This window comes from Mesocricetus auratus, unplaced genomic scaffold (assembly GCF_017639785.1).
Source record: "Mesocricetus auratus isolate SY011 unplaced genomic scaffold, BCM_Maur_2.0 Super-Scaffold_100691, whole genome shotgun sequence".
In the NCBI taxonomy this organism is placed as follows: domain Eukaryota; kingdom Metazoa; phylum Chordata; class Mammalia; order Rodentia; family Cricetidae; genus Mesocricetus; species Mesocricetus auratus.
Genome location: NW_024429267.1, coordinates 50,385,378 through 50,409,545, shown reverse-complemented (window position 1 = coordinate 50,409,545; position 24,168 = coordinate 50,385,378). Strand labels below are relative to the sequence as shown.

The 24,168-nt window shown below is 45.8% G+C and overlaps 1 long non-coding RNA gene across 3 annotated transcripts; it reads left to right on the top strand.

Annotated features, from left to right (window-relative positions):
• Positions 1-420: 420 nt before the first annotated feature.
• Positions 421-20,360, top strand: LOC110341823. 3 transcript variants are annotated; one of them, XR_002383834.2, is made up of 6 exons: positions 421-855; positions 1,908-1,973; positions 3,540-3,632; positions 16,114-16,186; positions 17,097-17,214; positions 18,696-20,360. It is a non-coding gene; the product is annotated as an uncharacterized LOC110341823 (long non-coding RNA). The 3 variants fall into 3 exon arrangements; XR_002383832.2 differs by lacking the exon at positions 17,097-17,214 and having other exon boundaries at positions 430-855; XR_002383833.2 differs by lacking the exons at positions 16,114-16,186; positions 17,097-17,214 and having other exon boundaries at positions 493-855.
• Positions 20,361-24,168: the final 3,808 nt, after the last annotated feature.

The window sequence follows — 24,168 nt, the reverse complement described above, 5'->3', positions numbered from 1 at the left end:
GCTGTGACAGACCTGACCATGTTTTTTGGAGGATTGTGGAAGGACTTTGGAACTTTGAACTAGAAAAGTCTGAGTGTTGAGAACTCAGTGGGCTGTTCTGTAGGAGCTCAGAAGATAAGAATGATGGGAGCAGTGCAGAGGATGGAGGACTGCCTCGTGAAGTTTCAGGGGGGAAGTTTAAAGACCATTAGGACCATTTGCAATTTTGAGTTGAGTCTGTCATTCTTGTCAGCTGGGGCTGTAGAAGCATCCATGATTAACAACAAACCCACACTGTTGAAGAGCTTTGTGTTTCTGGGTTAATTGAAGCTGGTTAGCTGCAGCTAAGAAGTTGGCGGTGATTAAGAAGAGACCACATCATTGAGGTGAAATCTTCTGAGAAGTGTTTCTTCAGAGTCAGCACCCCGAAACTGTGTGCTGGAGGCAGCCAATGTTGTACCTCGTGCTGGCAGCTGAACTTTGTAGTGTAAGAGTCACCCAGGTGGTAGTGGTTTTGAAGGCATGAAGGGGTCATGGAGAGCAGCTGAGGCTTAGCAGTGTGAGAGGCCAGAGGAAGACATTAGTGAAGGTAGAGTAGCCATTGAAGGTTCAGGATTAAAAGGTTCACACAGAGAATTCAAGGCTTGGCACAATTTAGAGAGCCCAGGAGAAGCTATTGGTGAAGGTGCAGCCCCGTTGCAGCAAGAGATCCAAGCATTTCGGAGATGACAGTATGGTGGGATGACCACCCCCTGCAGGAGCAGTGGTGGACGGGAACCTGCCTAATCTTAGTAGACACGCTGTGTGAGCTGCAGAGGACACAGCTGGAGAAACCCAAGCACCCTGGAGGAGCCCAGAAGATCGTGAGCGAATCCCGTATGTTAGACACTGAGTATTTGCACTGTTGGGGTTTGGTTTTGCTTGGTTCGGTTTGTGACTGTGCCCTGGTTCTTCCCTCTTGAAGTAAGAAAGTATTTAAGTCATTTTTGATTTTACAGAAGCCCACAGTTGAGAAACTTTCATCAAGAGAAAGAGAGAGAGTGAGAGAGAGAGAGAGAAAGAGAGAGAGACAGAGAGGGAGGGAGGGAGGGAGGGAGGGAGGGAGGGAGGGAGAGAGAGAGAGAGAATTTTATGGAGAATTTGGATTTCAAAAGGGACAGGATGTTTTTAAAGAGACAACTTTTAAAGTGTTGAATTTGTAAGGCTGTGGATTTTTTTTGAGACAGGGTTTCCCTGTGTACCTTTGGAGGCTGTCCTGGAACTAGCTCTTGTAGACCAGGCTTGTCTCAAACTCACAGAGATCCACCTGCCTCTGCCTCCCGAGTGCTGGTATTAAAGATGTGCGCCACCACCACCCGGAGGCTGTGGCACTTTTTAAGTTTGTAAAATGTTCTGTATGTCTTTATTAATGTGTGATCTTGGGAATGAATAAGAAAGAAAAAAGTTGTGGCTTAACAGTGATGTGTTTGTATGTAAAGTTGACAAGGGGCCTGCTGTCCTGACTAGCTTTATGTTGACTTGGCACAAGCTAGAGTCATCAGAGAGGTGGGAGCCTCAATTGAGAAAATACCTCTTTAAGATTGGGGTAGGCAAGCCTGTGGGGCATTTTCTTAGTGATTGAAGTGGGTGGTACCATCCCTGGACTGGTAGTTCTGGGTTCTACGACAAAGCAGGCTGAGCAAGCCATGAGTGCAAGCCAGTAAGCTGCTCTGTGACCTTTGCATCAGCCAGCTCCTGTCCCCAGGTTCCTGGCCTGCTTGAGTTCCTGCCCAAACTTCCTTTAGCAATGAACAGTGATGTGCAAGCGTAAACTGAATACGCCCTTCCCCCCAGCATGATTTTGATGGAGGTGTTTCATCACAGAAGAAGTGACTGTAACCAGGACAGATAGACAGCTTTGCTGACCCATTGACTCTCACTCTTTTCAGATTCCCGGTAGAGTTCCCAGGTAGGCGGCTCCTGGACTTTTGACCCACATCACTGCGAGCTGATAAGTGAGTGATTTTCTTTTAAGTCACAACAATTTGTTATGCTTGCTAGAAAAAGAATTCAACAGAGCATATGCAGTCTTATTTATTTGTTTTATCTGTGTACCCCATACCTTGTTTCTATGGGAAACACACTACTTTAGTGCTGACAGTTTATCTGGATGTGTACTCATTTATCAGAACCTTGGATTTAATTACCACCAGACATGTTTGAAGATCATATGCTTACTTATGATGTCTGCATGTATTTTTCAATGCTGAGGATGCTAGGGCTTCATAAATACTAGGCTAGTGTTCTACCTCTGAGCTACACCCCTACCTCTATAGCTTCAGGGACAAGCATTTGAGTTCAGTGGCTATCATAAGCACACACACACACACACACACACACACACACACACACACACACACACATGACTGAGTATGCCAGAGGAATGTGTTCCTCATTCCTTGGGGAGACCAGCCAGACTCCAGATGTTCTCTGGTCTTTAGAACATTAAACATCTTCCTTAGGAGTTCTGAGTGCCTCCTAAATGCTTCAGGCAAGTTATACAGGGACACATGTATGGGAAAGGAAGGGTTATACAGGGACACATGTATGGGAAAGGAAGGGTGAGTGTCTTGACTCTTTCTGGCCCAAACATCTATAGCAAACTTCAATGTCTTCTTATAGATGCTTTGGTGGTTTGACTAGGAATGGTCCCCATAGGCTCATATAGTTGGATGCTTAGTCACCAGGGAGTGAAACTGTTTGAAAGGGTTGGAAAAATTAGGGGGTGTGGCCTTACTGGAGGAAGTATGTCACTGGGGGTGGGCTTGGAGGTTTCAGAAGCCCAGCCAGGATTAGTATTTCTCTCTGTGCCTATGGGTCATGATGTAGCTCTCAGTCAGCTACTCCTCCAGCAGCTGCTGGTATACCACCATGCTTCCTGTCATTATGAAAATAGAGTAAATCTCTGAAACGGTATGCAAGCCCCCAATTAAATGTTTTATTTCATAAGAACTGCCTTGGTCATGGTGTCTCTTTGCAGCAATAGAACAGTGACAAAGAGAGATAACCTTGATTTTATTTCTGTTTTTCCTAAATCCTCTGGCTTGGAGATAATAGTCCCCCTATGGCCAGGATGGATATGTGCAGACCATGAGGAAGACTATGGTTAGTTTGTCCTTAATTTCCTGGATGGTCCTAGCTAGTGATTCTTCATAGCCCAAATCAGTCCCTGGTGAGGGCAGGATGTTCTGGGAGCATCAAAGCAGTGATTCTCAAACTCTAGCTGCATCCAGATCACTGGAAGGATTATCACAACAAAAAGCATGGGGACTGGGAGCTGAGACAATGGTTCAGATGGTGAAACACTTTCACGGAAAGAAAGAGGACTTGAGTTTGATCCCAGTGTCCATGTAAAACTCCAGGAGCAATGGCTTATTTTCATAATCTCAGGGCTGGGGACATGGAGACGGGTGGATCCTTGAGGCTTGCTGGCCTTAGCTGTGTCAGTTACTTTTCTGTTGTGACCATAAAACACCAGGACCGAAGCAATTTAGGGAAGAAATCTTTCTACTAACTTACAGTTCCGGAACGATGGTGTCCTCGTACCAAGGAAGACAGGACAGGAAGCTGGCTGATCACACTTCACTCACAGGCAGGAAGCCAGCTCACTAAAGGTAGGGGTGAGGGGCTACAAGCTCTAAAAACCTTCCCTGCAGTGAAGTACTCACACCAGCAAGGCTGTACCTCCAGGCTCCACAGCCTTCCCAAAGAGGGCTGCCAACTGACCACCAAGTGTCCCGACACAGGGGTCTGGATCGGTGCCTGACAATTTACATTTGGGACGAGCCTCTAAGCCTCTGGTGCTGCCTGTCTGGGGGCTGCACTTTGGCTATCATCACCCTGCAGACATGTTTCCCATGAGGTATCCTTTCTTTCTATACCCTGACATCTTTTCATGCCGCTTGATTTCTGGCAGGAGTTAACCACTGTGGAAGTTGTTCTCAAATACTTCCTTTCATACCCAGTGTTTTCTCTAGTTTCTAACTGCAGCCTGCATACCTCTTGTATTTTGATACTTTATTCACAAATATCAGTTTAAACATCTTGTTTGTAGGGGGGAAAACCTGTTAGATGTTACCTACTGTTCAGGGAGACTGTACGCATTAACTGAAGTGCGAGTGCATAGTGGGAATAAATTTGAGTCGTGTTCTCATCCGTGTGTGCCTGACCCCACCCTTCTTATGAGCTTGTTGGGAGGAGGGAGCTATGAACCTAATGATCACTGAACATAACAGTAAAACGTAATTCGGGGGCTGGAGAGGCAGCTCAACTCCTAAAGTACTTGCAATGCAAGCATAAGGAATTGAATTGAATTTTCTCTAAATCCTGGGAACAATGGTACATGCTCTGTATTCTCAACACTGGGAAGGTAGAAACATTAGCATCCCTGAGTCTTGCTAGCCATCCAACCCAGACTAATCAGTGAGCCCCAGGTCCCAGTGAAGGACTTTATCTCTAAAATCAAAGTGGTCAGCTTCTGATGAATGACACTTGAAGTTGACCTCTGGCTTCCAAATACACACACAGACATACATACAGACAGGCACACACACACACACACACACACACACACACACACACAGGCGCACGCACACATACACACACATAGATATACACATATACATACACCAACACATGTGAGTGTCGACACACGCCCCTCGCATGTAAAGACTGGTGTTTGAAAGAATTGATGCTGGTAGAGTTGGATAGACAGCAATTCTTTTGTAAAGCCATTGGGATATGATCATGGATGCATAAGACTTTCCATGGCCCATAGCCACTAACCAACGTGATTCTGAGGAGCAATGATAAGTTCTGAAAGTCCTTTTAGATTTCACAGCCAGAACTCCTGAGTCTCGGAGAAACTCCCAAAGGTCACATTTATCCCCCAAACTGTAATCCTCTGAGCCCACCGGCTTCACACACAGCAAGAGAAAAGTTGAGATTCTCTGCAGAGGCCACCACAGCCATGCCATGGCTTCCAGGCAGCAAGCCATCTGCAGAGTGTCTAGAAAGGCAAGTGCATGCCACCCTCTTTCTGGTCTCTAATTTATTGGCAGAGAAATGTTAAGTAGACTTTTTAAAAAGAGTCACCATATTGCAGAAACAGATTGAAGGAAGACAGATTTGGGAAAATAGAATTTGCTGCAGGAGAGGATCCAGGCCTCGACAGGGAAGGCACGTGGGCTGTGTCGCAGCCCATCCGGCCTCCCTGGGGAAAGTAAAGTTCCTCTACTGCAAAGAACCTTGACACCAGTGACTTTTCTTGAGCAATTACTTTGAGAACAATCTTGTGATACATGCTTTTATAAAATTAATTCTTTCATTCCACTCTTGCCAAATGTGTGAGTTCATTATTATTGTAATTCTAATGTGATAAGTGGGGGAAAGGTTATCTTTCTAAGGTTGTTACATGGCGAATGAGTGATAGAGTCAGAGCTTGGAGCTGCGCTTTCTTAGACTTCAAGCTGAAGAAACACATAAAGGGAGGCCGAACTTTATCGTTCAGAGTGTCTCACTAGCACCATGCATGCCTTGTGTTGCATTTCCTTCAACTTTATGTGCTGAGGCAGTGGCTCAGGTATAATTGTTTTTGGAGACCATGTCTCTATAGAAGCCATTGAAAGAAACCTCATTGGTAGAGTTCTAATTCAATATGATTTTTGTAAGGACAATAAGGCTGTCCTTATTTTTAATGAGGAAGCAGGGTGGAGATCTATTTGGCTTATCTGTAGAGCACTTGCCTAATGTGTGCAAAGCCTGTGTTTGATTCTTAGCACAATGGACCGTAACAGCAACACAAATAGCAATAGCAATAAAAAGCAGCACCAACAAACCCAGCAAGAAACAAAAGACCCTACCAGTACCTGTGGCGAAGTGGCCACCTCAGAGCTCAGCATACACGTGGCCTTCTGCAACTCAAGAAAAGAGACCTCAGGAGGCCCCAAACCTGCTGACACCCTGATATTAGATTCGTAGATGGAGAGCTGAAAGAAGACATTTCTGTTGCTTCAGTCTGCCGGCGTCTGACATTTTGTGATGGCGTCCCCAGCAAAACATGCTGCCACCATGATGGGTGGGTTGCATTTACTCACCCTCGCCTTCGATCACGTGATATGCACACATGTGTGAGTAGACAATGGATGGCATTCGCATGTTCCAGTGTGCCTTCTTGTGCTTCACGAAGGCCCGGGAGAGGGTATCTCCAAAAGCATGAGGCGCATTGAGCAGAGTCTCACACATGAAGCAGAGGGAGCTGGGTGGGCCCTGTCTAAGTCAGGCAACACTCAGAAACAGTAGTCCACAACCGAGCTTCCTTCTCCCTGAAAAATGACCCTTATACCCACAGCAGTCCATAGTCATTGCCTTAATCTCATCTCCTGAGATTTGGGAGGGGGCGGCGGTTATGAGATAGCATGACTGGGAAAGTAGCTGACATAGTAACCAAGATCCAAAGAGGAAACTTCAGAGTTTTTGCAAAACCATTTCTCTCATCATTCACTGGCAGGCAGTGGCAGGGGCTAAGAATCAGGATGTAAGGAGGTTAACAAATGGTAACTCTAATAATTCTCCCAACAATTCTAATTAGGAGACTCTGTATTCCTTTAAATATGAATAAAGTAGAACTGTAATTTCAATTCTATCTCTTCCAGGACAATATCTATAGAAAGTCACTGGGTGATGATTGGGAGAGGGAAAAAAAATGGGTTAGGCTGTTTGATGTCCTGCATGCAATTCAAATAACTTGGCTCCTACACTGGCTAGCTGTGGGCTACCTGATATGAGCCATGCAAGCTCAGAGCGATAATCCCCTGGTTTTAATATGTAAACAATGGAGCTCATTCTGTTATCCAGCCCATCTGCCTTGGTCCAGTCTGCCTTGCTGTCTTGGTGTCAGAGATATGCAAAGGCAAGTGTAAGGCAGGGGATGTTGGAGAAACAAACCTACTGGGAGTTTCTACAGTACTTAGATTTGAACCATTAGAGAGCCCTGCAGGGTGGAGTGTCTTACTGTCTCAGTTGGGTGTGAAGTCTGAGGTGCTAACATATAGCTTGAGATGGAAGGGTGGGGTCCTAGTCCCCCAGATCTGGAAGAGCCTATCAAGACAGCACATAAGCTGTAGTTTGTCACTGACGTCAAGGGTAACAGTTCAGGTTCCAGGCTTTAAAATTGACCTGAGAAATACTTCTTAAACCTTTTTGAGCGTTTATTACTTTACCTGGAAAACAAGGGCAACAGTAATGCATCCCTTTTGGCGTAGAGCTTTCTGTAATTCTAAAATTCGTATTAAGTTGAAGGGTTGGATCACAGACGGGCACTTACAAGTGCAATCTCAGGATAGTTAATTTAGCTCACCTGCCTTTCTTGGAGACACGGGACTCTAAGCCCCAAAGCTAGGATGGGACAAGAGGAAAGCTTTACAAAACCTGTATGCTAAGAAGAGACAGCCCCACCTGCTCAGGTCTGAAGATGCACACACAGTCTGGGGGCCCCAGAGGGAAGGCTGGAAGGATGATTCCATATAGGAGATCATCCAGCAGCTGTCTTGTCACCATGCAGCGAGCTCTGCCTAGTTTCCATTGGTTGGTTAGATTAACCTGTTGCACAAGTGACAGGAAGCCGGCTGCCGACTGTCAGCACAAATCATCCTGAACAGCTTCTGGGAAAACATTTCCTTACATCAAGTCCTAATCTAACTTTCCCTTCTGGAACCACAAAGAATGAATCCCATGCTCTCTCCCTACGAAGACTTTAGTAGCTGATAGCAACCCTTATGTTTTCTGCTCTTGTGAAAAGCCCTCCTCCCCCGCCCACCATGTTCATTCAGGCTCTGTGGTCTGACAGCATCTCTGGATTCTTTTGGTGGTAAGAAAGTAGAAATCCAACATAAGCCTGGCTCCTCAATCTACCTGTGTGCTCATGCAGTCAACAGTTTTTACTGAGTAGGCTTAACGATGATGGGGCACAACGCGGTTTTTACTTGAGTACATTTAACAATGATGCAGCAACAAAGGAAGCAGAGTCTACCCACAGGGAGCTCGCACTCTGGTGAGGGCGTATGGATCCACTCAGCGGGTGGATACACAGTTCATATAACGAGTACTGTGGGGAAGATGGAGTAGGATGAAAAGTATAGAGGGTCTGGGAAGAATACCCGGGGCATGTGGGGTTGCCTGCTCTGCCTGAGAGGTCAGATGCAGGGGCCGATTCTGTTCCCCATCTTCTGCTGTCTGGCTTTGGGGTAGACAGGCTTCCCTCCTTGTGTGGTTCTGTGATTCTGTGGCCTCTCATTTATATTCAGAATAAGCTCTGGTTTCTCCTTCAAGCCAGCAGATGCTCTGAGCTTTTCCAGGATAGACCATCTCAGGTTCCTGTGCGCAGAATATCATTCACCGATGAGCTTCGTCCTTGATATATTGCCATGTGAGCTTTCAGAGGGATGTGGTCACTCCTGAAAATAGAAGTGTGTGTCACTCAAAGCGTTACCATAGGGTATGGACTGTGTGACGACATCTGTTGGGAAATTGTAGTACCCACTGTGGAGACTGGGGCAGGGCCATGCTCCATTTCTGTTTGCAACTGCTGGTCTTAAATAGGTCATACCTTAAGAGAAATAGCAATTCAACCTGGCCCAAAGCTGTAACCATTGAGACTGTGGGAAAAGATGTGTTACAAGTGTCATTCTGAGATATTTGGCATTCAGGACATCTGTTTTTGTTCAGCTCTTAACCCCCCACCGGTTTCTAGCAACCTTGCCTGTCTGACCCCTCAGTACTGGGTACCTGTTCATTTGGTAGTGTAGTTTTGTTTTTCCCTCATGTGACTTGATTTGGCTAATGGGGGCCAGAGGGTGGGAATACACACACGTGTTTAGGCTCCTCTTGCATTATGCTGCTACCCTGAGAATAATGTGCCTAGGACCCCCTGCTTGTCACATGGGGCAGAAGAGAAAATTGTGAAGCAAGGGCTAACAACAGAAATGAGTCACACCCCCATCCCTGAAGATGTAAGGGATCCTCCTTAGTTCTCTCCAAGCCTAGCAGGACCCAGATAATCACCTGACCCCTCCAGCCTCCAGGCCTGTGAGCTGAACAAAGGCTCTTTTGGTGTGGCTGAGGCTTTTCCCAGTGGCTCAGTAGGCAGTCTTATTGCCATGAGCGATGGGAGGCACTAGATTGAAAGGTGGGTATTCGTCATTGAGATAAAAATGTTCCCAGGTATTTCAGCTCTCCCTTTGATATAAGAAGCATAAAACCTGATAGAGTATGTCACAGAGTTTTGAACTCTGGAAATGTTTTAAAAAATCAGGATCAGCACATAGAATATGTCAACTATCAAATGACTATAGTTAAGTGTACTCATGTTTAGCTCTTCTGCCTTGTTTCATTGGACTATGTGTCTATTTTTGTGCTACTACCATACTGTTTTTTTAATTATAGTTCAATATGGAATGGTAATTCCTCCAGTATCGCTCTCTTTGCTCAGGACTGCTTTGGTTATTGGGGTGTTACATGAAGCCAATGGGGGCATCCCCTTGATACCTGTGAATGGAATGATTATTGGTGGATCCATCTTCTAATAGTATATTGCAACAGATTCAGTGCTATTTCTTTCCAGCATCTGAGCCATTAACTTGTAGGGAAATATTATAGGAGGCAAAGGCTGAGGGAATGGCTTACTATGGGTAAAGAGAAGGCTGGCAGTCACACACCTTTGTCAGTGTTACTGGTGGTAGAGTACATCAGGGGATGTCAGCTGTGTGTGTGCTTTGGAAGTTGTTCATAGAAGGGGACCTCAACTAGCATGTACCTGAGCTGGGGAGGGTGCACTATGGGTGTAAAGCACATGGGGGTGAATTCATAACACCTGCTCCAAAGACAGTTTGAAAACTGGGGCATGGAATTATCCCCATCCTCCTCCCTCCCTTCAATTTCACTTACTTACCTTCCTACCACGAAAGGAATTTTCTCTATTTTCACTCAGGAATTGAAAGTCTCTATCCAGATAGCAATTAGATTAAGATGGCAGGCAAAAAGAATCCATTTCGCAGAGAAATAATCCTTCCTATACTTAATCTTATGTACATGCACCAGTGCTAAGTCAGTTTAAACACTGACAGTCAACTGCCCAGAAGGAGCTAACACAGTTGACATTTTAAATGGCTGGAGAACCAGGTAACCTTTCAGAGGCTTGTGCCCATGGGTGTAGGAGATTGGAAGCAAACCAGGCTAGAGCATCAGTCTAAACAATGACTCTCAGCAAATTAACTTCTCTCCCAGTAAACAAAGACAGCATCGCATTGAGAAGTCCTGCCTCCTTCCCTTGATCATTCCATAGTCTATCTCCAACGGATAAAAATAAGCACAGGGAAATATCACAGAATAGGAAATGGACAGTAGGAGTCATGGGTGAACAAACTGATGGTGCAGGAGCCTCGAAAGAACTCCTAGGTCAGCTGGACTGCAGTGGAAGAAGAGCCTGAGACATTGGGGCATCAGAGTGGGAAGCATATGGTAGGATGGAAGAAAAGGAATTCTACCCTAATGTAATGTCTTGACTCACCTCAAGGTAGCTAGGGGTAGAGCTTTCCGCTAAAAAGGCCATGAACATCACATCCTAGAGGAGCACAGTCTTGGGTTTTCAGGGTGGGAAATGGAGGTACGGCAGGGCTACTTACAGAAGCTGTCATATAGTTGTTCTCCCATTGGCTGGAATGCCAGGCCTTCCTTGAAGGAGAACCTAGCCATGAGTCTCTAAAGCATGGCCAGAGCCTGGTGGACAGAAATGGCCGCTGCTACCAGTTGACCATTGCATTCTGCCTTTGTAGGCGCTGATGCGGTGGGGAGGCTTCCCCAGGGTACAGCATTGTAGACTCCGAAACTGAGAGAAGACTCAACACAGCGAGGTTCGCTTGCAGCTTGGCACCTGGAAGCGTGGAGAGGCTTCAGGGCCAGTTCCGTGTGGTACCTGTGAGAGTCATCCAAGGGCACTTTCAGGACTTCTGGCTCAGCAGGGAAATCAGCACACTGTTTCCCTCTTCTGTTGGAGAAGCATGGGGAGAGGTTGGCTGAAAAGCCCTGTCCCAGTGGGAGGCCATGAGAATTTTTCCTTCTTGGATTGTCTTTTAAAGCACACTCATGCCATTTCTAACAAAATGGAGAGGAAAATGATGGGCAAGATACTTGTGCTGTAGGAGGAGAGTCCTGGTCTTTTCACATCTAAAAGCTGTGCATGGAGGAGTAGCTCACTTTGTTAAGAGCCTTCTGCACAAGCACGAGGACCTGAGTTCCATCCCCACACCCGTGTTACAAGGCTTGATGCAGTGGTCCATATGCATAATTCCAGCATTAGGGAAGCGAAGACGGGCAGATGCTGGTGTGTGTGTGTGTGTGTGTGTGTGTGTGTGTGTGTGTGTGTGTGTGTAACTGGCCAGCTAACCCAGTCCTTTTAGCAAGTCCCAGGTCCAGTGATAGATTCTGTCTCAGAAAACAAGGTGGAAGACTCCTGGGAAATGACAGCTGAGGTTGATCTCTTTCCTAGACAGGAATGCATACAAACATATATGCATTCACACCTGCATGCACACACACATGTGTATACACACACACACACACACACACATTGCTCTTGGGTCTGGGGATTGCAGTTTCATGGAATTTGGGAAAGTTTTATAATTTCTCCCTTTCCTCTATGTGTAGAACCAGAGTCTCTTCCCCTTCCCTGTCTCCATCCTGTTATTTAAGACACATTCATTGTGTTGCAGTGAAACACTGACCAACAAAACCATCGATACTTCAAAGGTCCCGGTGTCAGACAAGTGACAGCGGAGTGTACACACATGATAGTAGATGCTAGTGCCAGCAGGTGTACAAAGATTTTAGTTGCAGCAGTAGGAGAAATGAGTGATTCCCTCAGAAAGTATTGCCGTGGTTAACATATGAGCAAAAGCCCGTGAAGTGAACAGTGGGCAAATTGGAGTCCCGATGGGACAAACTAGAGAAACTCAGTCCTGAATACCCTGTGCACAGGCTGTGGAAACAAGTCAATTTGCTATTGACTCATCAATTGGAGGGATGTGTGAGTCTTCTGACAGCCCGCTATAGGGCCCAATCAGCGGGAAATGAGTGACAGGAATGGGCAGCCATGCCTGGGGACCCACAGAATGTGCGTAAGAAGCCCTTACAGTGTTTGGAGTTTTAGAGCCCAGAGAGTTAGAACCTGACTCAGCACACCAGAGTGCACTGAGAAAGAAATGCCCGCAAAAGAGGTATGGCAAAGACAGGGTGACAGAGAATCTCATCCATGGGGGCACAACAGTGTGCCACAGCTTCCGATGCTGTAAGGAGGCTGAGGCCAACGACAGTCCAGACTGTCCGTGCAATTGAAGGCGGCACTCCGTGGTGGCAGCACTGAAGGGTGGTATTTAATGGGGACCTAAGACCCTGAAGAAGTTTTGAGGTTTGCGAAGAGTCATGGCACAGAGGCCTGGGTTTCCTACGGAGGCAGGGATTATTCCCTCTGTGCTGACAGAGGCAGGATGTGGGGTGAGGACAGACTTTCACCACTGCAGATTCACAGCTTCTCCGTTGCATTAACAGGGAATGGAACATCAGCATTTTAAATAGACACCCCTGTTCTCAAGATGAATTTAATTTTAACACTCTTACATCCTCATCTCAAAATTAGCTTCCAGTGAACTCCAAAAGATCGCCTGAAATTTGTCACTTAGGGCATAAATAAAGTCAGGCAAAAGAAAGAAAGTGAAAGAGGAGCTCAGCGTTACGGGTTATTGCTAGCCGGGAAGAAACAGTTGCAGTGCCTGGATGGCAGCGTTAGGTCAGAAAATGTATTCACTGAGGCAAGAAGTTCTAATCTTGGAGTCTGTTTGGGTAGTGTCAACTGTGGTGCAGCTCCTAGCAGAACAAAATGGATTTCACAACTAATAGTTTTCTCCTGTAAAAAGAAAAGGAAGCTAATAAAGTATAATAATAAGAGAAGCATGGTTGCTGGGGAAACCACAGCTAGAGGCGATGTGAACTCTCAATAAATTGGCATGGGTGGAAACATGGTTTACTGCAGGTGACCCTGGCTATGCATGGCAAGGAGGGGTGAGGCTGAGGGCACTCTGAATCCCTGCCACCGGGGATGTCTCTTAAGACACTGACAGACTTCTGTCCCCCTAGCCAGAGAGGGGTCTCTTCACATGATGCATACAGTGGCCATGTCATCGTAAGTAAAACTCAGGGTTTGGCCACTTTGTGTACATTCCTCAACATTGTTGCTTCTGCAGCTTGGCTTGCTCTTTTGCAGATAGCCAGGTGACCCAGCCCTTGTTTTTCTTAGACCCTTGCCTCTGCATCCCCCTGTGAAGCCTCCTCCAAGGAGTCTATTTACCCCACACAGAGCTGGTCCCCATGTCTCCCCTCCCTGACTTACCCCTTTCTCTTCCCCCAGCACTTATCAAAATGTATGTTTATGTTTTATTACATCTTAGTTGCTCAAAGCAGCTGTTTCGTCTGTTTTATTTAAAGAATTACTTGCATTTTTTATTTGTGTGTGGTGTGTCTGTGTAAGGGCACCTGCATGTTGGTGTTGTCAGAGGCCAGAAGAGAGCATCAGATCCCCTGAGCTGGAGTTCCAGTTTGTCCTGAGCTGCCTGCCATGGGAGCTGGGAACTGAGCCCAGTCCTCTTCCAGAGCAGTGCTCACTTCTAACCACTGAGTCATCTCTGACCCTGATGTTGCCTGCTTTGGTCATTGCTGTATCCCAATACATAGCAACACGTGTGGCATGTAGACATTCTGGAACTCGTGTCTGCATGAATGAGTTTTGGGGCCCTGCTAACTTTCTGGCTCTAGAGAGGGCCTTTCGGTCTCTTCATCCTTCAAGTAGTGTCCTTGCTCACCAGACTTCATGCAAAGCCTGCTCAGAGCCATTCAAAGGTGACCTCGAAGGTCACCTCATCGTCCTTAGCCCAGGCTTGGGGCTTTGTGGGTTTCCACTCTGAGCCTTCTCTCTGCCATCATACAAGTTTGTCCTTCCAAGTGTCTGGCGGGCTGTAGGCTGGAGCACTCCTAAAATCTGTAGGTATCTGGAATAGCAGAATCTCAACAGAGCCTTGCAGAAACCTGGAGAGTGGACTGCATTCCACCAGGATTCACAAAGTATGATGCCAGCTGGCCTGATGGGTTCTTTCCCTCTGCCCATTAAAGACTTAGGAGACAGCAGAATAGTTCAGAGCAAGGAGGAAGTGAAGCTTATTGGCCTTGAAGACTTCCCAATAGAGAAGGGTCCCCAGAGCCAGGAGCCCACCAACTCTAAGGGACCCTGCTTTTTGTTTTTAATTTTAAATTTTGGGTTGAGTATCCCCCTCTTGGAAGTGCTCTCTATTCTCTTATTGGACTGAAGGTATTCGTATGTTCCTTGTGGTGAAGAGATTGGGTTTCCTGTGTCTGCCTCAGAATATAGAAATTTCTGTAAGGGAAACCCCTGCCTTGGTGCCTGGATTTGGAAGCAGTCACTGGTTGGCTGGGGTTAATGCTCCCCCAGTCCTCCAATTTTCTTTGTGGTGTAACAGGGAAACAGAAACTTGCTGCAGGTGAAAACAAATTTCCCACATATTTGGGGAAATGAAACTTATTGTAGGAGACAAAGGAATGCATAAAGAGAGTCATCGTGTATGCTTGATTTTTCTTTTTTTTTTCCTTTCCTCTTAGGGGCCATACAACCTGTATAGTGAGCTGGGCTTGCTTGCAGAGGTCAGTGGGGTCTATAGCTTTATGCTCAGCCTTTACATATACTGTCACATATGTGGATTGGATGTAGTCTGCCTACTGCCATGATTCTACTGAGGGTCATGGTAGACAGTCGTCACAAATACTGTTTTCCATGGGCTGTCTGGTGAAGGAGTGCTAAGGCCGAGGTCTGGAAGCAAGTTTGTTCAGATTCCCAGCTCTGCTCCATCAAATCAATTCTTTTCACTCTATGAACTGTGGGGGAAACCACACACTGACACCCAGCTTGTGACAAGGGTGTGCTGCCCGGCTGCTCTTTTTCTGTAATCACCTGCACAATTCCAAGGCACTTTCTCCCTCCTCCTGGCTGCAGCAGACATGCTCCTCTTTGGGGCTCAGGGCCAAACTTCTTTGTTTGTATTTCCTTCTTTGCAAAATCATCTGCATTAATTTTCCTCTCCTATGACCTCCAAAGCAGTCCAGTTTTATGGCTGTCTTGCAGAAATAAGATGAAAGAAAGAAAGGAAAGAAGCCGGGATGGAGGAAGACAGGGAGGGAGGAGAGAGAGGAAGACAGAAAGAAGGCAACTTTCTGTGTTCTGCCAGTTGCTTTAGTCCCATGGCTCTAGACAGACGTGTGGGATCAGTGCTCTGCCTGGCTCGTCACGCTGGTGTGGCAGGCACTCACGGAGCCTCTCCCCCACAGCCCAGCTTGAATCGTCTTTATTTTAAATCAGTCAGTCCATTTCCACTTGTCATGATTACCGATGCACTTGGATTTCTTTCTGATTTTCTGCTTTCCATTTGTCCAGCTTAGACTTTCTTTTCTCTTGGCTTGAGAAAATATCTTCTGTTATTTCTGAAGATTTTTCTTTTCATTTCCTTAGCCAGGAATATCTGTAGAACATATAATTAAATTAAAGCCTACAACCAATCAAAACATCATCTTTTTCCTCTAGATGTTAAGAAATTTGAAATACTCAATTCCCAAATAATCTCCTAGAACCTGTATGATGCTGCTGTGACTTTTGTCATAGTCACACTCCCCTAAGAGGAATTTTTGTCACTGTTTTCAAGCTTGGATTTGATTTTTACTATCTGCCTAGCTCACCAGTCTGTGATATCATTGAAGTTCTGGCCAACCTGTGTGTGCGTCTTCATTTCAAGAATGTTGGTCTACAAATGTCATTTGTCACAGTGAAACAGGAAGAGTGTAATATAAATGGACATATCTTAAAGTTTCTTCCCTACCACTCTAGAAAGGTCTCATGTAGCCCAGGCTGGCCTCCAATTCACTCTGTAGCTGAGGATGACCTTGAACCCTTTGGATTTTTCTCATGTATGTGGAATTTGCCTGCAGGTATGTCTGCATGCACATTTGATGCTCAGGAAGACCAGAAGATGGTGTTGGATCCCCTGAGACTGGAGTAGAGGTGAATGGGAAATGGGGGGAGATGCAAGAGTCGGCTCTGAGACCACAGGGACAGAATAAAGTTTTTATCGCGACCCAAGCTTTGGAAACAGTTGCTGAAAGGCGAGTCTTCTGCCGTCCTGTTTTACACGAGGCCCTCTGAGAACCTGCTCCTTGATGGCGTGCTGTGACTGGAAAGCCTGAGGATCTGGGGGCTCAGAAGTAGACAGTGCCAATTAACAGGGAGAGCTCAGGCTGGTTAAAGGGCTGCCTGGGACTGGCAGATTTTCTCGCCTTCATTAGGGTGACTTTGAGAAGGTTGTAGGCAAATGGCACCTTTCACTTTAAAAATCGGACTGGCGGTGGCTTCTGAACCATTTTAAAAGCTTGATTTTGAGCTGTCCACTGTGGCAAGGACAGGGCCACAGCTAGCATCACTCAGAAACCCGTGGTGTGAGAAGCCTGCTTCTTTGAACACCCCCGTCTTGCTCGCCATACTTTTCCATGAGCTGCCTCCTCCTTGACACTTTCTTTAAACTCCCCTTCCTCCCAGTGAAAACCCACGCCGGATCCCAAGTCTGTTGCAGAGAACAGACTGGGAGACATCTGTGTCTTGCCTTTTTTTTTTTTTTAATTCCTCTAATTGATCGAGCCAAGACTCCATACCACAGCTCCGCTCCCTGAACAAACCAAATGGCGGCTGTTGGCAGCATATTGACAGCTTGTTAATGAAGGGATCCTTGACAGTGTGACAGCCTGCCTGGGCTGCTGCAGGAAGCCAAGTCCACCCCCGCACAAACCCCAAGTAATTAACAGGTGGGGGAAAAATAGCAAGGCACTGCCACCAAGGAGAAAAGAAATACTCAACAAAATGAATTATGTAGATTAAAAAAAGATTTTGATACTGCAATATCTTTCTTCATTCTCGCTAGCAAGCTCCCCTGGAAAGTGTTGGCTTGGAGGCCAGATGAGCGTGGGTTTGCAGCTCAGTCTGGTGGCCTTCTCCTTCTGTGGCTTTGGAAGCATTTGCTTCCTGGACTTTAGTGTGTGGTAAGTCACCTGACTGGGTGCTATTTGTAAAAACACACCCATAGATGACACATATCACTCTTCAATTGTTAAAAAAATCTGTTTTTTAATGATGAATTTGCCAATGTTTGATTTTTATTTTTATTTATTTTTTAAGATTATGAAGTTGGGATTTTTTGAGACATTAATTGTGTGTGTGTGTGTGTGTGTGTGTACATGTTCATGCGTATCTGCATGTGTGTGGAGGTCAGAGGTCAATGGCAGGTGCTGCTTCTCAGGTGTTGTCTGTCTTGGATTTTTTTTGTTCCTGACATAGGGAACCTGGAGCTCACTGATTAGGTGAGAGCCGGTGGTCAGTGAGCCGCAGAAATCCTCCTGTCTCTGCCTTGCCAGCACTGTGATTCCAAAGACACACCTGGCTTTTTACGCGTGTGTCAACGATCCACGCTCAAGCTTTCAGGCCGTGCCACAAGCCCTTTGCTGACAGAGCCTTCCTTCAGCCCTTTTGTTTTTATGTGTGTGTGTGTACATGACGCTTTAAATGACCATGTTTTCCTGGTGACTTAGACCTTTCGCCATCAGAAGGTGACTCCAGCCAGCCCAACCTCTTGTCCTGCTTTCTGTCCCTCCCTCGTGTGTATTCCGTTTATCTTACGCCTCTGTGCTGTTACATTTCACGGGAGTAGAGGTGATGGGTGGGGTACGGAGAACAGGCAGATTCCAGCTGGCGTTTTACTCCCCTCAACTAACACACTGATCACTGCTTCAATAGCCTCTCCCCAATTCCACCGAACCCCCAAATATCCACGTGTGTCACTGTAAAGAGTCCCCTTGGCACCCTGTTTATGGCGCCCCTGATTGGCCCCTTCCCCTGAGCTCTGATAGACACCAGGAAAGAAGCAGGGGCCATGTCTCAAAACCTAAATTTGCAGCTCCTAGTGTGTCACTAAGGGCTGGATTTAATTTAGGGGACATTTGAGATGATTTGAAGCAATTGATTTCAAGCTTCCTTGAGGCTTAGATTCCCTTATGTCAGTTGATGAAAGCTGTGGACTCTCCTCAGGAAAAAAAAATGTACAAACATATTCTTTTAAACAGTTTCAGCCCAATTCAAATGTATCTCTCAAAGTTCTGAGTGTGCCTCTGATTAAATAGCTATGCTATAATCACCGGGGGTAAAAGGGAAGACTCAGATCTTATTCATTTTCTTTATATATGCATTTGTATCTTTATTTATTTTATTATTATTTTAAACAGTGTCTTACCCCTTCGCCCTTGCTGATCAGGAACCGCGCAGCTCAACCTGGCCTTGAACTTGTGGGTGATCCTCTCTGCCTCAGCCTCTTTAGTGCAAGGATTCTAGGCCTGAACCACCAGGCCTGGATGACGTAGGGAATTCAAATTTATCTGTCAGAAGGAAGATTGTGAAGTTCTGGTAGAGAGATGTCTGAGAAGCCGATGAACTGCGTTCCTCTTGGTCTCCACTTTTGTTCTTACCTCAGGTCCCTGCCTTGGGTCCCTCCCTTGACTTCCCATGAAGATGCACTACAGATGAAACACCCACCTTAAAAAGAGTTGACGGATTGCTTTGGCCTGTGGCGGAATCTGGTGTACCAGGGAGGCCATGGCTCTGAGTGGACTGGCTTGCGTGCTGTGGATGCCTGAGCTATTGACAAGGAGAAAAAATACAATGAACCCAACCACCCAGCCCCAACTGAAGCACTCATGTGTACTCCCACGAAGGACCCCATAGCTCAGAGTATGCCCCAGGCTCCCACCAAGAAAAAGCCAGGGAGAAAACTTCACAAATCGTGGAAGAAGACCATCACAAGGGACTGCCAGGAGTCCCACAGAGGAACTGTTCACACTGACAAAATCACCTGGTAAGGTTCTTTCATCAGAGATGTGTTGAAAACACCCAGAATTAGAAAGAGAGAGAAGTATAGTTGTATGGCACGACAGGCAAACTTGTAAGAAGTCACTTCAGATAAAAAACAGCAACAACAACAACAAACCCGGAACCAAACGTTACACTAGATGTAGGGGAGTGTTTACAGGTGTGCTCTTCAACAGACAAGACTAGGAAATAGAAGACAGCATTTTTAATGGTTTATCTGCATTGTCTTGACCACATCTGGAATAAACTAATACCCAGGCTGCTGGGCCTGCTTGGAGGGATTTTCTTAATCAGAAGCAGGAAGACCCACCCTAAACCCGGGCCATGCCCTCTGGCTGCAGCCTATATAAATGGACATGGAAGGAGGACAACTTTCTTTGTGCCTGCTTGCTCTCACTCTTTCTGGAAAGTCCATCTAGCCTGGGGTTACAGTGTTTCTTCAGGGATTTTAGAACCAACCTCTTTGGGAGCCTAATGTAGCCCAAAGATAGGCAGCTCTCCAGGAGCCCTGCGGGACTCAGCACTGGATGGGGACTGAACAACTACCAGTGTCTCAGTCTTTTCAGTATGAGGTAACCATTGTTGAACTATCCAGACAGCACGCTGTAAACAAGTGTAATAAGTCTGTGTGTGTGTGTGTGTGTGTGTGAGAGAGAGAGAGAGAGAGAGAGAGAGAGAGAAGGAGAGACAGACAGACACAGACAGACAGACTACACTCTGCGAAATTAAACAGTGATTTCTTTTTAGTTCTGTAGAAGTCTGTGGGTGGGTAGGTTCATGTGAACCCAGGGCCTGAGGAGGACAGGGATGTCGAATCAAGAATGTTGCCTGCTGTTGACAGCTGAGCATCTCTCCAACCAATAGCATGTGGATTTTCACCCTCCACAGGACACGGAAATAACAATACCCGTGTATAAAGGGAAGGTAATGGGAGTTTCCAGAGATCATAGAAACAGTCACTGTCAGACAAAAGACGTCGTCCCATCCTCAGTAAAAGATGCCAGGAAGAAAAAGGAAGGAAGGAAAAATATTCCCTTAGCCCCCAGGCCAAAGACTCCTGGTTTTAAATCTCACTAACACAAATGATTCAAACACCAAGCCAAGTCCTCTCAGTGACCAGCAGGAAATGTGCTACAGTGCAGGGCTTACAATGGCTGGCAAAATTAAAATAAACTGCTATTCTTATCTTAATATTTTTGCATTATTCATAGTTTGTGTATTAAACCTGATTTGCTTATATAATAAAGATGAGTATTTTAAAGACTAATAACCTGGGAAGATGATGCCTGCGTCTGATCATATTAAACTGAGTCTGTTCATGACCTTTGGGGCGTAGCGCCAGTCATGTGATGTTCTGTGACCTTCCTTTGTCTACTGCGTGCTTTTCTTCGCTGCAGCAGGTGTACCTGTTAGGACCCATGACGCGTTTAGGGGTCTATAGAAATGTTTAATTTTGAATACTACTGAAACCAGAAGAAGGCAGGAAAGATGGCCAGGGGTTGAGAGTACAAGCCATTCCTTCGGGGGAGCTTTGCTTTCTGATCCCAGTGCCCACGTTGTTTGACTTGCAACAGCCTATAACTTCAGTTCCAGGCCATCTTATGCCTCCATGCGCATCCGCATGTCTGTCCTGTGCATGTGCAGACCCAGGGACAAATATATCATTAAAGAAATCTTTAAGCCAGGTAGTGATGGCGTATGCCTTTAATCCTGGCACTCAGGAGGCAGGCAGAGGCAGGTAGATCTCTGTGAGTTTGAGGCCAGTTTGAGGACAACTAGGGACGTTACACAGAGAAACCCTGTCTGGGGAAAAAAATCTTTAAAACCCAGAGGATATATATAATGGTAATGGGTTCACTCTCAATGTTATATGTCCTTACATCAATGCAGTAGTGAATATTATTGCGCATACACACACACACACACACACACACACACACACACGATCCATAGGTCAAAAGTGCTTTCTTTGGGCCTGTGGAAATCCTGGGGCAATCTTGAACCTCTGATTTTATGTTCTGATTTTGGTTTCCTCAACAGCAAGGTGTTCCCCCAGGTTCTCTGGGGCACAAGTCTGAGGAGAGATCTTAGGGAGCAGATGCAGATGTGAGGTGCAGGGAGAGGGCCAGGCACAGAGGAAGTGCCAGTGTCTTCTGTGCTCTGCATGTTGTCATCACATAGACTGCATGAGTCAGTTTCACTGAAGATCCCCGTTCCCACAGATGGGCAGAATTTCTCACAACAATTTACCCTCTCCCCATGAAGGGTGGAAGACTTGGGTGTCCATCTACTGAGAATTGTCCTTCATTCATGGAATGCTTCCCTAGAAGTCTGTCACCTCCATCCCAGGGGTCTTGCATAAATCCTGAGTGGCTCCCTAGCACCAGAGCGGAGCTAGAAGCAGAAAACACTAATTGCCTCTTCCAGTTGAGAAGCCGTGAGTATGAGGGAGAGACTGTGTGGCTGACAACAGATGCCAAAACCAGAGAGGGGCCACCATGAAGCAATTCAGAGTACCCAGAGTGTCTGGTCAGTTGTCCTGGAATCAATCTTGTGTTATACCTGGGCTCTCATCTCACTTCATTTTTGCAAAAGCTCAATTTACATTAAACCATACTCCAAAATATATGTGTGAAATATATATATGTATTATATGTTCCTTTTTTCTAGAAATAGAAATTGCTTGAGTTCATGAGCCATGCTTATTTCATAGAACCTTGAATATAGCAAGTGCATGACACGTAATTTTTATTTAATTTGGATAAGGAATTCCAGGACTAAGAATTAGGAGAATTGAATCCCAGACCCCACCCCATAACCCACATGACACATGGTATTGGGTTAGCCCTTCATCTATCTTGGATCTCACAGCTGTACCTACAAAATCAGGAGCCTATGTAGAGTCTTATCTAAAGATCCCCTGGACCTGCCCGTCAACGAGTCCCATCTACCTCAGCTCCATTCAGCATCTTAGAACCCTGGTTATATTCCAGGTTTGTGGAGCTAAAGCCAGTACCATCTTGTTGCACAGGGATGAAGCACCTCTTCTAGGTGTGAGAGACCTAAAGGGTTACAGCACCGTGGGGACAGATGTGAGCAGAGTGGCAGGGACCTGTGCGTAGGGTGGATTTAACCAAACCTGGGCATGCCAACAGGAATGCTTGCAGATCTGGCGGCCAATGTGTGGAGAATACTCCAGTCAGAGCTTGCCTGAGAAAGAGGAGACATTGAAATTGCAGGTACCTGTACAAGTACTGACAGGAGATGTTTCTAGGATTGATGACTGTACTGGCTGATTTATGTGTCAACTTGATACAAGCAAGAGTCATTAGAGAGGAAGGAACCTCAGTTGTGGAAATGCCTCCATGAGATCCAGATTTAGGGCATTTTCTTAGTGCTCAATGGGAAGGCCCCAGTCAATTGTGGGTGGTAGCATCCCTGGGCTGGTGGTCCTGGGTGCTATAAGGAAGCAGGCTGAACAAGCCATGAGGAGCAAGCCAGTAAGCAGCCTCCTCCATGGCTTCTGCATCAGATTCTGCCTCCAGGTTCCTACCTGCTTGAGTTCTGGTCCTGACTTCCTTCAGTGATGAATAACAACGCTGAAGTGTAAGCCAAGTAAACCCTTTCCTTCCCAAGTTGCTTTTTGGCGATACCACAATAGGAACCCTAACTAAGATATTAATCTTAGGTCTGTGTCATTTAAAAGCCTCATTTTGTCTTCCTGTGGACAGCAATTTGGTATTTTCATTAGAGTTTTAGCGTGTGCTAGCCTAAGATGAGAAAAGGCACCCTGGCTATATGGACAAACAGAAGCTTGTGAAGGGGAATCAATCTTTGCTTTGTTTCTCACTACTAAGAAGCATTGTGGAGATAGATTTAAAAAACTCACAGCCACAGACCAATGGAAAAAGATCTATTATCCACTAGACAAATCTTCGGTCAGCTACTATATGTTCAGTCAGCCCAGTGTCCCTCTCTTTGACAATAATGACCACATGTCTTTCTAGAAATCAGTCTCTGATATTTTCTCCCTATTTGTGATGATCAGGTTTGGGGTTACATTTGGAAATGGTCTGGAGAAGCAGTCCTCATGCTAAGTCCAAAGAGCACATTGCAGGAACCCCAACCTCCTAGGTATAACACCAGCCCTTACTGATAGACACAAGTCAGAGATGGCCTCAACTGTATGCTATGAAGTCATTTTTTCATACTGTTCTTTGCTGACAAAAATCTCACCACAGGTCAATGCCATGCTGAAAGTACTCTTCTTCAGGGAGAAATGGCCAATAGGCACCCATTTCAATAACTTGCTTCATTTCAGAAGACTAACAAATGACAAAACTCGCCAAAATAGGGGAGTAGAAGTCTTGCCAACCCTTCCCTGAGGGAAGAAAGAAAGATCATGAAGACTTTGTTACCTCTAGGGAGGCTCATTTCTTGGAAAAGTGGTTCCTCAAACTTGTGCTGATGACAGCTTTGGGCACAGAGTCGTTCCGGTTGTTGCCTGTTCTGGCAACTGTCTGTCACTCAATTATAATAACTGCTTAAAACACAGGGTGAATGTCATTATTTTCACCTACCTGTGGGTATTCTAGCCTTACTTCGTGTTGACTCTTGGCCTTATCGTTGGGGATTGTTTATTCACTTTCAAGGAATAAGATGTGTAGCTTATGTGAGAGCACAAATATGAGTGACTATGGCCCAGGAACACAGATTTATAGTAGTGAGACAGCAAGTTCATGAAGTTTTTCTAAGAAAAGAACAAAGAAACTGTGTGCAGGGCCAGAGGTCAATGTTTGCTGTTTTTATCACTGTCCCTCTAAAATGATTTATTTTATATGTATGCATGTATGTATGTATGCAGTATGTATGTATGCATGTATGATGTATGTGTGTATATAAGAGTGTCTGTTATCTGGACTTCTAAGCCATCTTTCTAGCTCTACTCTGCACCTACTCTTCTGAGACATGGTCTCTCACTGAACCTAAAGCTCACTGATTGGCTAGACAGGCTTGCCAGGAAGCCCCAGGATCCTATGTCTGACTGGCCAGAGCTGTCATAACAAGTGTGTGATACC